Source organism: Nuphar pumila, chromosome 9 (genome assembly GCF_984573655.1).
Source record: "Nuphar pumila chromosome 9, dmNupPumi1.hap1.1, whole genome shotgun sequence".
Classification (NCBI taxonomy): domain Eukaryota; kingdom Viridiplantae; phylum Streptophyta; class Magnoliopsida; order Nymphaeales; family Nymphaeaceae; genus Nuphar; species Nuphar pumila.
Window position 1 is genome coordinate 116938389 of NC_143257.1, and position 12034 is coordinate 116950422.

A 12034-nucleotide genomic window follows, 5' to 3' on the forward strand; every position below is an offset into this window, starting at 1 on the left:
TCATGGCCATTGATTTTGTATCAGGAAAAAACCTGTATACAGGTCAGATTTCCAAAGCCGGTTCTCACTAAAAAATACTTATAGATCACATCTATGGTGTTAGATGTGAGAAAAAATACTAAAAAGGATGAGTTTTGAGGGGATAGAATTGGGCAAAATGAGAAAGTGGGCAGAAACGCATTACTTTATATATATATATATATATATATATATATATAGAGAGAGAGAGAGAGAGAGAGAGAGAGACTATAGCCATCAACATTGTGAAAACATGTTCAAACAACATTGAACCGGCCAAAAAATACAAGCCAAGAAGCCCAGAAAAGGAAGCAAGATACAAATACAGTTGATCGACGATCATCACCCTGGTTGAGGAGGTGGCGATGGAGGCTGATTGCGTTGAAGCTCAGGAAGGTTGATGCGCAGAATGGCGTACATGTTTGCTAAGATAAGGTTCACTATTTTATTGAAAACCACCAGAATATGTCGGAAGATGGCGTTGTTGTGAGTCATCCAAACGAGCCACCAAGACGAGAGAAGCCAATTTCGCCAAATAATCTGTCATATGTTGCACTGACGTACCGGTTGAGGGCCCCACAGCAAGTCGTTTGCGAACGATTCTTGGCGTACGCTGACCACAGGCTTATTCCAGGTGACCTTAAAGATGTTTTGAAATACAGTGCACTCCCAAAATAGGTGAAATGCATATTCTTCGGCCACCTCGCACAACACGCATTTACTCGGAAGATGAAATCCGATGGATTTGAGGAAGTTGTCAGTCTGCACCCGATCGTGTAGGATGAGCCATGTCAGGAAATGAGATCGAGGAGTTGGTCCATTACCCGAGATAAGGTTTGCCGAGAATCGGTCCACCCCCGAAGGAAGGAGAGAGAGGTAGCATCCTTTAGCACGGAAAGAGTCGTTCAAAGCAAAGGCGTGTCCTAAGAACTGAGACTGCGAGTCAACAAGGCCATTAATAGAATGAACCACACACCAAGCTTGGATTCATGATCGATGAAGCTTTGATATTGCTTGCTGACTCACGCGAGTGACCCCAACCAACGATTCCACACCCTCGTATTTAGCAAGAAGAACGTTGGCACACGGGAACTCGTATTGGTGCGCAAGCAAGCTCTGCTTCTCGACGAGAATCATACTCCTCAATCTGGGGTCCTTGATTCCCAAACCCCCCTATAAAGAGGAAGCCTTAGGGTATCCCACCCTATCAGGTGGCGCTTGTTGTTGGAACCACGTCCAGACCATAGGAAGTTTGTCAAAACCCAAGATAGCTTCTTACTAACCCCCACAGACATCAGGAACATTGGCATAACAAATTCTGGCATAGCATTTAGGACGTGCTTAATGAGAGTCAGTCGACCCGCGATGGAAAGGTAGGAAGCTTGTCAGGCTGAAATTTTATTCTGAACCTTTTATAGAGTTGAGCTCAAAGTTGTCGTTGTGACCTTGCTGATATGAAGCGGCAGACCCAGATAAGAAAATGAGTTTTCCGTTACCGTGCATCCGAATATCCGTTGACCCATGACCAACATCGATGGAGGCGCATTAACCAAGAACAGATAACGCATATCGTAGTTCATAGATAAACCTGACATCGACAGGAAAAAAAGTAGGACAAGCTTGAATCTTGACAGTTGTTGGATTGAAGCCCTTCCAAAGATAATCATATCGTCGGCGTAGGTCAGGATATGACACAGGAACTCTGGTATACCGAATGGCTCAATTAGACCACACTCCACTGCCCTCTTGACCAAAACCATAAGGCCCTCAGAGACTATGTTGAAGAGTAAAGGAAACAGGGGACAACCTTGTCGAAGACTACGACCAAGTTTGAATTGTTTGCCCCTTACCCCATTGATCTAAATTTGTGATTGTGCATTGGTAACCAACTCATGGACCCAGCTAGAGAAACGTCTGCCGAAGCTCAAATTCGTCAACATGTTGAAAATGAACGGCCAATGAACCGAGTCGTAGGCTTTATGAAAGTCAAGCTTAAGAGTGAAGAAAGACCCCCCCCCCCCCCCCGTTGATATTGAGAGAATGCAATACTTCTGTGGCCAAAATAAAAGAATGTCGAAGCATTTTATTAGGGATGAAGGCGAGTTGAGCCTCCGATAAAATCCTAGTAGCGACTGACCGCATCCTATTTGCCAAAACCTTTGTGAAATAAACTTCCTAACACAGAAATAGGTCGGAACCGCAAGATGTCCGGTGCGGCAACTTCCTTAGGAATAAGAGACACAATGGCTAGGTGAGAATGAATCGGCAGTCAGCCGTTGCGATGAAACTCAACGAAGACACTAAGGATGTCACTCTTAATGCATTGCCAGAAAATGCAAAAGAAATCCACCGGATATCCATCAAAGCCCGGAGCTTTCCACCCAGACGAATCCCACACAATTGAGAAGATTTCATCTTCGGTGAACGACACCTGAATCGATTTGGAGAGAGCTCGATCTATGGTCAAGAATAATGCAGTACCCATAGCGTCACCTGCCGCTCGGCTGCAGGAATACAAGTTAGTGAAATAGTTGATGACAATAGTGAGCACCTGATCGCTAGAGTAGGAGACACAATCAATAGACATAAAACGAATCACATGTCTTTTATGCCTATGAGAGGCGAAAGAATGAAAGAACCTTGTGTTCCCGTCATCTGCTTTAAGTCAAATCACCCTTGATCACTGCTTCCAGCGTATCTCATCTTTTAGACGCCAAGATTGCAATAGCAAAGACAACTCGGTCGATCTAACATTGAGTCTTTTAATATCGGATGCAGGCATTGAGGACATAACCAAGAGCAACTGGTCGATGTTAGACAGCTCGCTCTCCCACTCCCCCATATTTTGGAATTTGATTATGTTATTGAAGACCAGCCAAGATTTGATGTCACAAGATAACCAAAACAGTTTAACCATGCACAGTGAAGTCGCTCGGTCCGCATAGCAAGGTATACTATAAGATTGTTGGATTAACGACTCGAAACCTGCCTCCTTAAGCCACCATTGCTCAAATCTGAAGGTTTTGTTGCCGGAGAAGCCTTGACCCCATTGGATAACAATCTGACTATGGTCCGAGACAGAAGGTGGAAGTAGGCAACAAGAAATGTCATTAATAGAGTTTAGAAGATTCGGCGATACGAGCACCTGATCTAGCAAACGGAAGCACAGTCGAGAACGTCGATTGGTCCAAGAGAACATTCCACCTACATGGGAGACTGGGTACAACCGGTTCATCTGAATAAAATTTTGGAAGCCCCTCATAGAAGCCGAGAAGGAAACCGGAAAGCTTGAGTTGATTGGCGACAGAAGGCAATTGTAATCACCCATGACAATATGTTGGTCCCCGAAAGAAGCAATTACCCTGTTCAGGTCCGACCAAAATTCCTCCCATCAGGAATTGCGGTGGGGATCGTAAACCATTGTGACCATAGCTGGCGTCGTCTTTGGGGGGAGGGGAAGAGAGATGGATATCGAAAAAGTTTCTATGTCAACCTGGTGTAAGTCTAGAGAGTGCTTTCCAAAGATTAGTAGACCTCCCGCATAGTTAATCACATGCTTGAAGAAAAAATCTGCACCACCCCAGATTTCGGAGACGATAGATCGTGAGATAATCTCCATCTTTATTTTACAAAGGGCAATGAGATCAGGCTTTTCTTGATGGATCCAACTTTCCAGAAAAAGACGCTTAGAGGGGCAATTCAGGCCCCGAATATTCCAACACAAGATCTTCATAACTGATAATCTGAAAATCCCCTCGGAGTGCGGATCCTCCCAGACCGCCTCGGAGAAACCCTCAACTCTTCAGATGGAGAATGTAGAGACCGACGATGTCTCCTGATTGGGAGACCACCCTGCCCATAAGCAGAGCACCCCTCGACCAAATTAGGAGCTTGGCTGACATCAGGGCTACGCCACTCAATCGCGACCAAGGATGGTAAGGCATCTGCAATAGCGACGAAGGTTTCACGCATAACGGATTTGACGCTTAGTAGCTATGGTTGAGGAAGCGATAAGTCTAGACGTTGAGCAGCTTCGCCCACAGACAGACCCATATAGGAAGAGATGGGACTGCTCGGTTCTGCCATAGCCGCAAGAGAAGGAGAGACTTAGGAGTGGTCGCTCCCCTGACTATCGAAGGGGCACTCCCCGGAGGAAGATGAATAGTCCACAGTAGTCGGAGCCCTGCAAATCATGGATAACGGAGGAGGATTGAAAATACTGGAGGAGACCAGGCGAAGCGGACAGATGATGCCTTTGACAGAGATTGATGAAACCAAGGCTGAAAGGCCATCCACGAGCCTACAGAACAAACGATTCTGGACCGAGACTCCATAAAAGGCAACGTATTGGTCTATGCAACAAACGAAGCCTCTGTTGGATATAACCTTTGCCATGTGAAAGGCCCAAACTCAGACCCCCCATAAGACAACACATTCGAATTTGAAGGTGTGGCATCTATAGATAGGCATAGAGAAACTTGAGGCACCATGGAGACCCCTGACAACTCCCAAAGCCCAACAAGCACTGAGTAGGGAACAACCAAAAGCAGTCGTAGCAACGAAGACTGGTTTTCAAACCACCCAGATGCCCACGATGGCAAGCAACTATGTGACCGAGTCAAGGATGCCTTGTCACACCCGCCAGACCACCTGATAGCCATCCCGACTTCTCGGGTATGGGAGAAATGGAGGAAGAGCTTACCGAGAAACGTGCTGCCAAAGCCGCCACGCGCACCGATCCTGATCACCAAAAAGGAAAAAGGTGTTCCCTCAGAAAGAAGAGAACCTCCGAACGGCGAGCCCCGAAAGGAGGAGACGACATCGGGTGATGACGACAGTGAGCTCTCACACCGAGACAGAAAATCACCGCACGCAAACTCAACGGCACAACGACCGCCAAGTTGCTGAGTGTGCCCGTATGCCACCGGCTCCAAAGGAGAGCAAAAGGTCGACAAAGGACGTTGAAAAACCCCGCACACCCACGTGGACCCCGCGACATCAGACTAGGGCCCCACCCTAGCCACAAGAGGTCAGTGAGCAGGGATATCGAGGGGCCAATGCATCCACCAAAGCAAAGAGAGTCGATAACTCGGCCTAGGCAATGTGGTGAGACCGCCTGCCTTACCTATATCGTTAACACCACCTCAGAAAATGAAGAATGAGAAAGAACTGAAAAAGTACCTCTGCCGAATAGAAAAAGGTGACTCTATCGCAGCCACCCCAGAGCACGCAACCTGCAACCTCGACCTGCCATAATCACTGAAAGATGTGCCCTCAGATACGGCGGTAACACAAAGATGGGGGAAAATCGACAAAGAGGAGCAGGACCCGACCCGACCCAAAAGGTTGAGTGAACCACCAGGACGGTCGCGACTGCGAAGGTTACGGTCGAAATGCTTCTCTGAGAATGACATCGGTGCGGCCGGCGATGGAAGCGTCTTCACCCAAATAGAGCCGATCTTGATACCCAAAAACGACGACGAAGGATCTTGCAAATTGCGTATCTGGACCCAAGGCGAAAATGAGGTTTTGCGAGGGAGTTGCAAAATTTGCGATGAGGCCCGGCTACAGGAAGAAGGAGAGGAAGCCGCCGCAGAGCAGCGGGATATTGGGTGCCTCCTAGACCTAGACGATGTGAAGCAATGGAAGCAAGCACGATGCCTACGAAAGTTGAGAGACAGACAGTCCGCGCACCACCAGTCACCCTGCAAAGCCCGGTGAATATGTGACCTAGAGAGTTTTTTGGAAAAAGAGCGATGCTAGGATGCGATCATCTCCTGCCAGCCCCGGTTGGCGATCGAACTCGAAGAGATGCGGTAGAAAAAAGGAGCCTGAAGCATAGCACCGACAGAGCACGCCTGAGGGGGTTCAACCCTAACGGCCCGCAAGAATCGCTCGACGTTGCTTGGGAGCAGTGATCCGGAGGACATACAGGACATGAAGGCCTCTGAGAGGGAGAAAAACACCCGGAAGGATAAGCGGAAGGGGAGGGCAATAGATGTGCCCTATTGACGAAGAGCGAAAGCGAGCCCCCAGTCGTTCAAAGCCTTTTGGATCGAAGAAAGTGCAAGCTGATTGACACGCACGAAGTGTGATGGGTATAAGCCCCAAAAGAAGGGGAAAGAGGGAGGCATGGGTCAAAGAGAGAGAGAGAGAGAGAGAGAGAGAGAGAGAGAGGCGAAGGTGATTGTTCAGTGAGAGCTCAGATCAGCATTGAAGAAAGGTCTGTGGAGGCAAAGCTAGAGCCGAACCTTGCCACAAACTCATCCCCTGAATCATTGGTTTTTGTAGATGTCTTCCTGCAAAACATGTTAGATTGGTGGTGGTGGTCAGAATCCTAGACGTCGGAGGCCAAAACCCCTTTCACTCGGGAGACTTGGAGCTTGGCGGTGAACTTCTTCTAGAAGCTGAGGACTATGGCCTCCCTGTTTCAACTCGTCCCTGCTGCCATACCTACAAATACTCATCAAAGAAACCATCTTCCCCTCTCACCCATAAATCTCAACTCCACCATCCCTCTGAAATTCCTAACACATAGGAAGAAACTAGGGTTTCCCCATCCTCATCTGAAATGCTCCGAGAGAGAAAGCGAGAGAGGGTTTACCCTGTGTGTTGATCCAAAGCTGCTCTGCTGTCTTTCTTTGCCTCCTGAGTTGCAGAGATTTGGGGCTGGTGAGAGAGGCAGAAAAAGTGTTGATCTGGCCCTGCTCTCTTGCCCTGCTCTTCTCGTTGCGATGGATTGGCCGGATAGCAGCACCACGACAGAATCCTTCAGGCACGGTGAGAGTGATGTTGTGAGAGTTTAAGAGAGAAAGGAGTAAGGGCTCAGCTCAAAGAGGCTTTAATGGAGAACGAAAGACAGAGAGCATCCCTAGAGAGAGAGAGAGAGAGAGTTATATTAGCACAGTTTAGGGGTGTCAATGGGTCGGATTTGACCCAGGCCTAGCCCATTCCAAACCTTGTAGGGTCAGGGTTTGGTGATAAATAAGAAGGCCAAATTAGAAATAGGGTTGGATCTGAAGGGTTTGATTAAAATATGGAACCAAGTATGGTTTGTGAAATTTCATACCAAACCCGGGCCCGATCTGAGTTCCAATTAAGATCTGCAATTTTGCAATGTAAAAATGATCAAAAAAATTATTTTACTAGGTATGAATGTAATCCTTATAGGATCCGGTTTGGTTTCTCTTACAGTGGGTCTTATTAGACCCGGGTCCAGACCCGGTACCATCATCTCAAATAAGCTTTCAGACTGGTTCATCCTAGGTCCAAACCCAACCCGTTGACACCTCTAGCATAGTTATATACATATCAACTAATATCATATATTATAATAAAAAATTTGTGCATAGTCCTATCCTCCATTGTTCTGTGGGGAGAGATACAACAGTGACGACGTTTATGTGTCCGCGGGATGCACTAAGTGGGCGTATGCATGTCCCCCATTTGTGTGGGTATGTGGACATGCATGGGGCCCAAGCACTGGGTGTCCCACGGGCACACGCGTTCTGTGTATCAAATGCCTCCTAATCACCCAAAAAGAGACAAAGTGTGTGCTTCTCCCCCATAGGCAAGATCTAGTTGAAACACCTTCCTTGCTTCCTCCAATTAAGCTTGTGCCGGAGAGTTCAAGGAAGACTCATCATTATAGATCATGGTTCAAAATTAGAGACTTGGGCCTCAAGTTCTGCTTTCTTAGGCTAATTGCTACCCTTCAATTTTGACCAAGGTTGTTAAATGTGATAAGGCGGAGCGAGGCGTTGAACCTGTTATGAAGCGAGGCGTATGCCTCGAGGCGTTGAAGCGTAAGCTTCATGATCAAAATAATAAAATAAAATATTTTGATCGCCGGTGGAAATACGGCCAGTAATAAAAGGGGGCTTTACAGTTTACACAGAACAAAAGAAAGAAAGGGGAGGAGACGGGACTGCTAGTGGCGCCAGATTGCTCCACCCATTTCGGGGGCCTCGAGGGAGAGATCGAATCCCGAGCGGCTGAATCGGGTGAGGCAATCGAAGGATTTGCAGGAGAAGCGCGACCACCAGATGGCGGCGGCGGGGAAGGAGGAGGGAAAGGGGGTGGTGGGTAGGGCGACGGGGGGTTTGGGGGACGTGAGGGAGAAGCCGCGGCGGCAGGGAAGAGGGAAGCTGTCGTGGATGATGAGGCGCTCGACGAGATCGGCGTCGTCGGGGCAGGGCTTGAAGGGGGTGTAGCTCATGAAGCGATGGAGGAGCTCTCGCTGGCTCTGGCAGGCCGTGCCGATCGGGGAGGGAAACTCGTCCTGCTCAGTGGTGGGTGACCGACCGAGCGGGAGGCGGCAGGCGATGGTGAAGCGGATGAGCTCCGGGGGGATGGTGGCGTTGACGGTGGTGGAGGTAGCGGAAGATCGGCGGCGGGCAAGGTTGGGTGATGGTGGCCCGGATGGTGGCTAGCTCTCTGAGGAGGTGGTCGGCGACGGGGGAGGGAGGCTGGTTCGCAGGGTTGCGTATGAAGGAGAGGTGGTAGAGAGAAAAGATGTTGGTGCCCACCATCGCCACCAATAGCAACAAGTTCATCCCCATCCCCATCCCCATCTCTCTCTCAGTTCATATAGTTCAGATCTTGGACCAGTGATATCTCTCTCACTCTTCTATTGATTTTTTCTGTAACTTACCCTTCAATTACAGGTGTCATCAAGGTTCAGAGACTTATTTTCAACTTGATTAGCAGGTGAGACAGTTTATTGTGGGGATTCGTTTGTTTTGAGAATTTTTAAAGCGCCGAGAAAGGGGATGTTGCGGGTGAAGGTCATCGACTGCAGAGAAAGGGGAGGAGACGGGATGTGTACGCCTTAGAGGCGAAGCGCGCCTCAATGAGAGGTGTGCGCTTCACCCATGTGAAGCGTGCGCTTCAAGACTCAAATGCCTCGGTACAACGCCTCAGTACCTTGAGCGTGCGCTTCGCCTCTGAGGCGTACGCCTCTCACAACACTGATTTTGACTGAATCATTTCACAACCGTCATATTTCAAAATGTAGTGTTTTTAGCTCATTTTGAGAGCATTTACAACTTTAATTACATTTTTTACTTTTAAAATTGCAACCTCAAGATTTTTGTCCAAGAGACCAATTAAACTATAGGATTTCAGCTTTCAAATGAGAGAAAAATCTGGTCAATACAATATTGCAATCAAAAGTTATGACCAATAAAAGGTGGCATTCACTAAAAGCCTTAATTTTTAGGTAAGTCTTATTTTAAGTGCATTTTTTGACACTAAAATGATCAAATTTGGTTTTATATTTAAACGATTAATTAAATTTGAGGACGTTATCTTTCTAAAACATCAAAAATTACCTCAATTTGACATTATATGGCCAAAACAAACTAACTTATTGAGCTTCTCTCTGCTTGTTGCTAACGATAATTTTAAATTATCATTAGCAACTACTAACGATACATCTGAATTGTCATTAGTAGGATATCAAAATTGATGAATTTTTGTTAAGAAACCCTAATGTATCATTAGCATTTTAAGTGTTGTTAGCACTTCACAATATGTCATTAGCACTATTGTTGTTGGCAACACATTTGCCTCATATTGTTCAAATTCGTGCCCGTATTGGAGATAAGTCTGCAGAAACTTTTGAGGCCAATCCCAATGAACCTATACCCTATTTTTGAACTCTATGAACGTGATGCATCATGGTGGGCTTAAGTTTAGTTTTGTGGCCAATGTTATTAAATATATTTGGGTAAGATTCATGCAGGGTTCAAAGAAAAATCAAGTTCTCCCAAAGTGGCACAATAAACGCTAAAAAATTATAATATGGTTTAGGATACATCGGAGAAGCTTGGGTTAAAATCTTAAGTTCAAGGTATTCGGGGTTGCAGACATAAAAATTTATGAAATTCTAGGTTTATTCGGGAACTGAATTATGTTCAGTTTCTAACGGACCCTGAGAGAGTGAATGATTTTTCTCAAAATAAAATTTAAAAAAATCACAAAAATTAGGGTTAGGCTATGGATAGGTTAGAGAACGTCTGGGTAACATTTGAGAGTCTGGGTTGTTTTGGTTTGAGAATTAAAATTTGGAAAAGTCGGGACACAGGTTTAGATCAGGTTTGTTTTCGGATTGGGTTTTGAGATGAACAAGTTTTGGTGCTGGATTAAATTTTCCTTAATGGGAAAGAATTAGTAACCAATTTTTTGTGGGTTGGTTAAAGATACATAAGGGTGTTTGGAGTTAATTTTAAAGGTCTAGATTATGTATGGATTAGGAGATACATTATTTTAAGTTAGGTAACTTTTTAAAAATCACAATAACATAATGTTATTTTCATGTTAGGGTTTATGAGAGGTTTAGTCATAGAAAGGGTTAAAAAAATGAGTCCTAAAGACTTACACAGTTTGAATAGAGTATAAGCTGAGAATGAATTTGGTCTATCCGAAGATACTCAGGAACCATATACAAGGAAAGAGCATATGAAGTCCTTTGCAAAGGTTTAGCACTTAGGTAAGTTCTAGAGATTTGGATGGTTATGCCTGTAGGCATTCACAACGAGTAAGCAAAGAAGGAAGAGGGCCTAAGGGGTAAGGGGTGGAAGAGAGAGAAAAGAGAAAACGTCTCAAGGGAGGTGAGTTCTCGAGTAAGAGAGAGAGTCAAAACTTGATTCAATATTTTCATATCTCAAATACAAAAATAAGTCTCCTTTATAGACTAAAGAAACCCCAATAAAGGCATTACAAAAACCCAAGCAATTTCATAATTAACAAAAAAAAATTAAAAGCAAAAATTCTTAGTTAGGTAAAACCTACTCTAACTTAGGAAAACACCTCTCTAATGCACTAATGAAGCCCAACACACAAGGGCCATTTAGAATTCTAAGGAGGGAAGGTCAAGGAGGTCTATACGACTTTCTTTGAGAGGTTTGAATGCCCTTGGGTGGCACTAAGAGGTGGGGCCCACATCCCTTCCTTGGATGCTTCTAAAAAGGGCACCCAAGTAGGTCCCACTTGATATTTATGAGGGGGCACCCAAGAAGGGCCCCACACACTGAGGTGGCTGAGTGGATGAGGTAACATGATTGAGGTGACATAGCTTGCAACAATTGGAGCTTGGGTAACATATCTGGATCGTCTTGTAGGGGATTCATTTGCACTTTTTGAACCTTAGAAGTTGAATTTGAGTTTGCAGAATTTGGGATCACGTCATAACCCTGTCATATCTATTCCCTATCTTAGGTTAGTTAAGCCCTAAGTTAGATAACTCTAGCCGATCAAAGAGAGTCTCCAAAATCCATATATTGTCATGTTATCCATGAATAGATTCAGATCTTTGGGTCTCATATCCATGGATCCAAGACCCAAACCCACTCCAAAATTTATAAATAGGAATCCATCCTCTTAGTCCAACATTTTAGATCATAAGTAAAGAAGTTCTACTAGTCTACCAGTCAACCTAGCCTCCAAGAGCCCAACACCCAAACTCTACCCACCTAACCTGCCCTAGGTCTAGATCCCTTGTCTCACCAAGCCCACTAGAACCTGCTCTAAGCTGGAGTAGTGTTAGAGACTCTACGTGCTTATCAACGTCATAGAAAATGTACACCTAAGACTGAAGTGAGATCCAATTTTCTTACACTTTTTACTGTATTTATTTTTTATTTATTATAAAAAGTGTGAAATTTTCTAACATTACTATATTTGCTTTGTTTTGTGCCTTTTTCGATCCTTGATGATGGATGATGGCGCACACCATCAAGCTCACTTTTTTTTTAAGATAGTATTTGAGGTACTAATCACTTGTAATTGTAATCTTAAGCTTGATTATAGAAGATTTTAAAGTTCTTAGAACGATTGATCCCTGCTCATCATAGGAGGTAAGGTGCGCTACTTAAAGAGCAAACCCCTTTTCAAGTTTGGATCTGATTTTAGAATCCAAAAATCTCTTTCTGACTACCCATATTTTAGCTTTCAAAATTTGGGGATTCACATTATCACACAAGCTAGACTCTTTAGTCAATCATTTTTTTCTTTC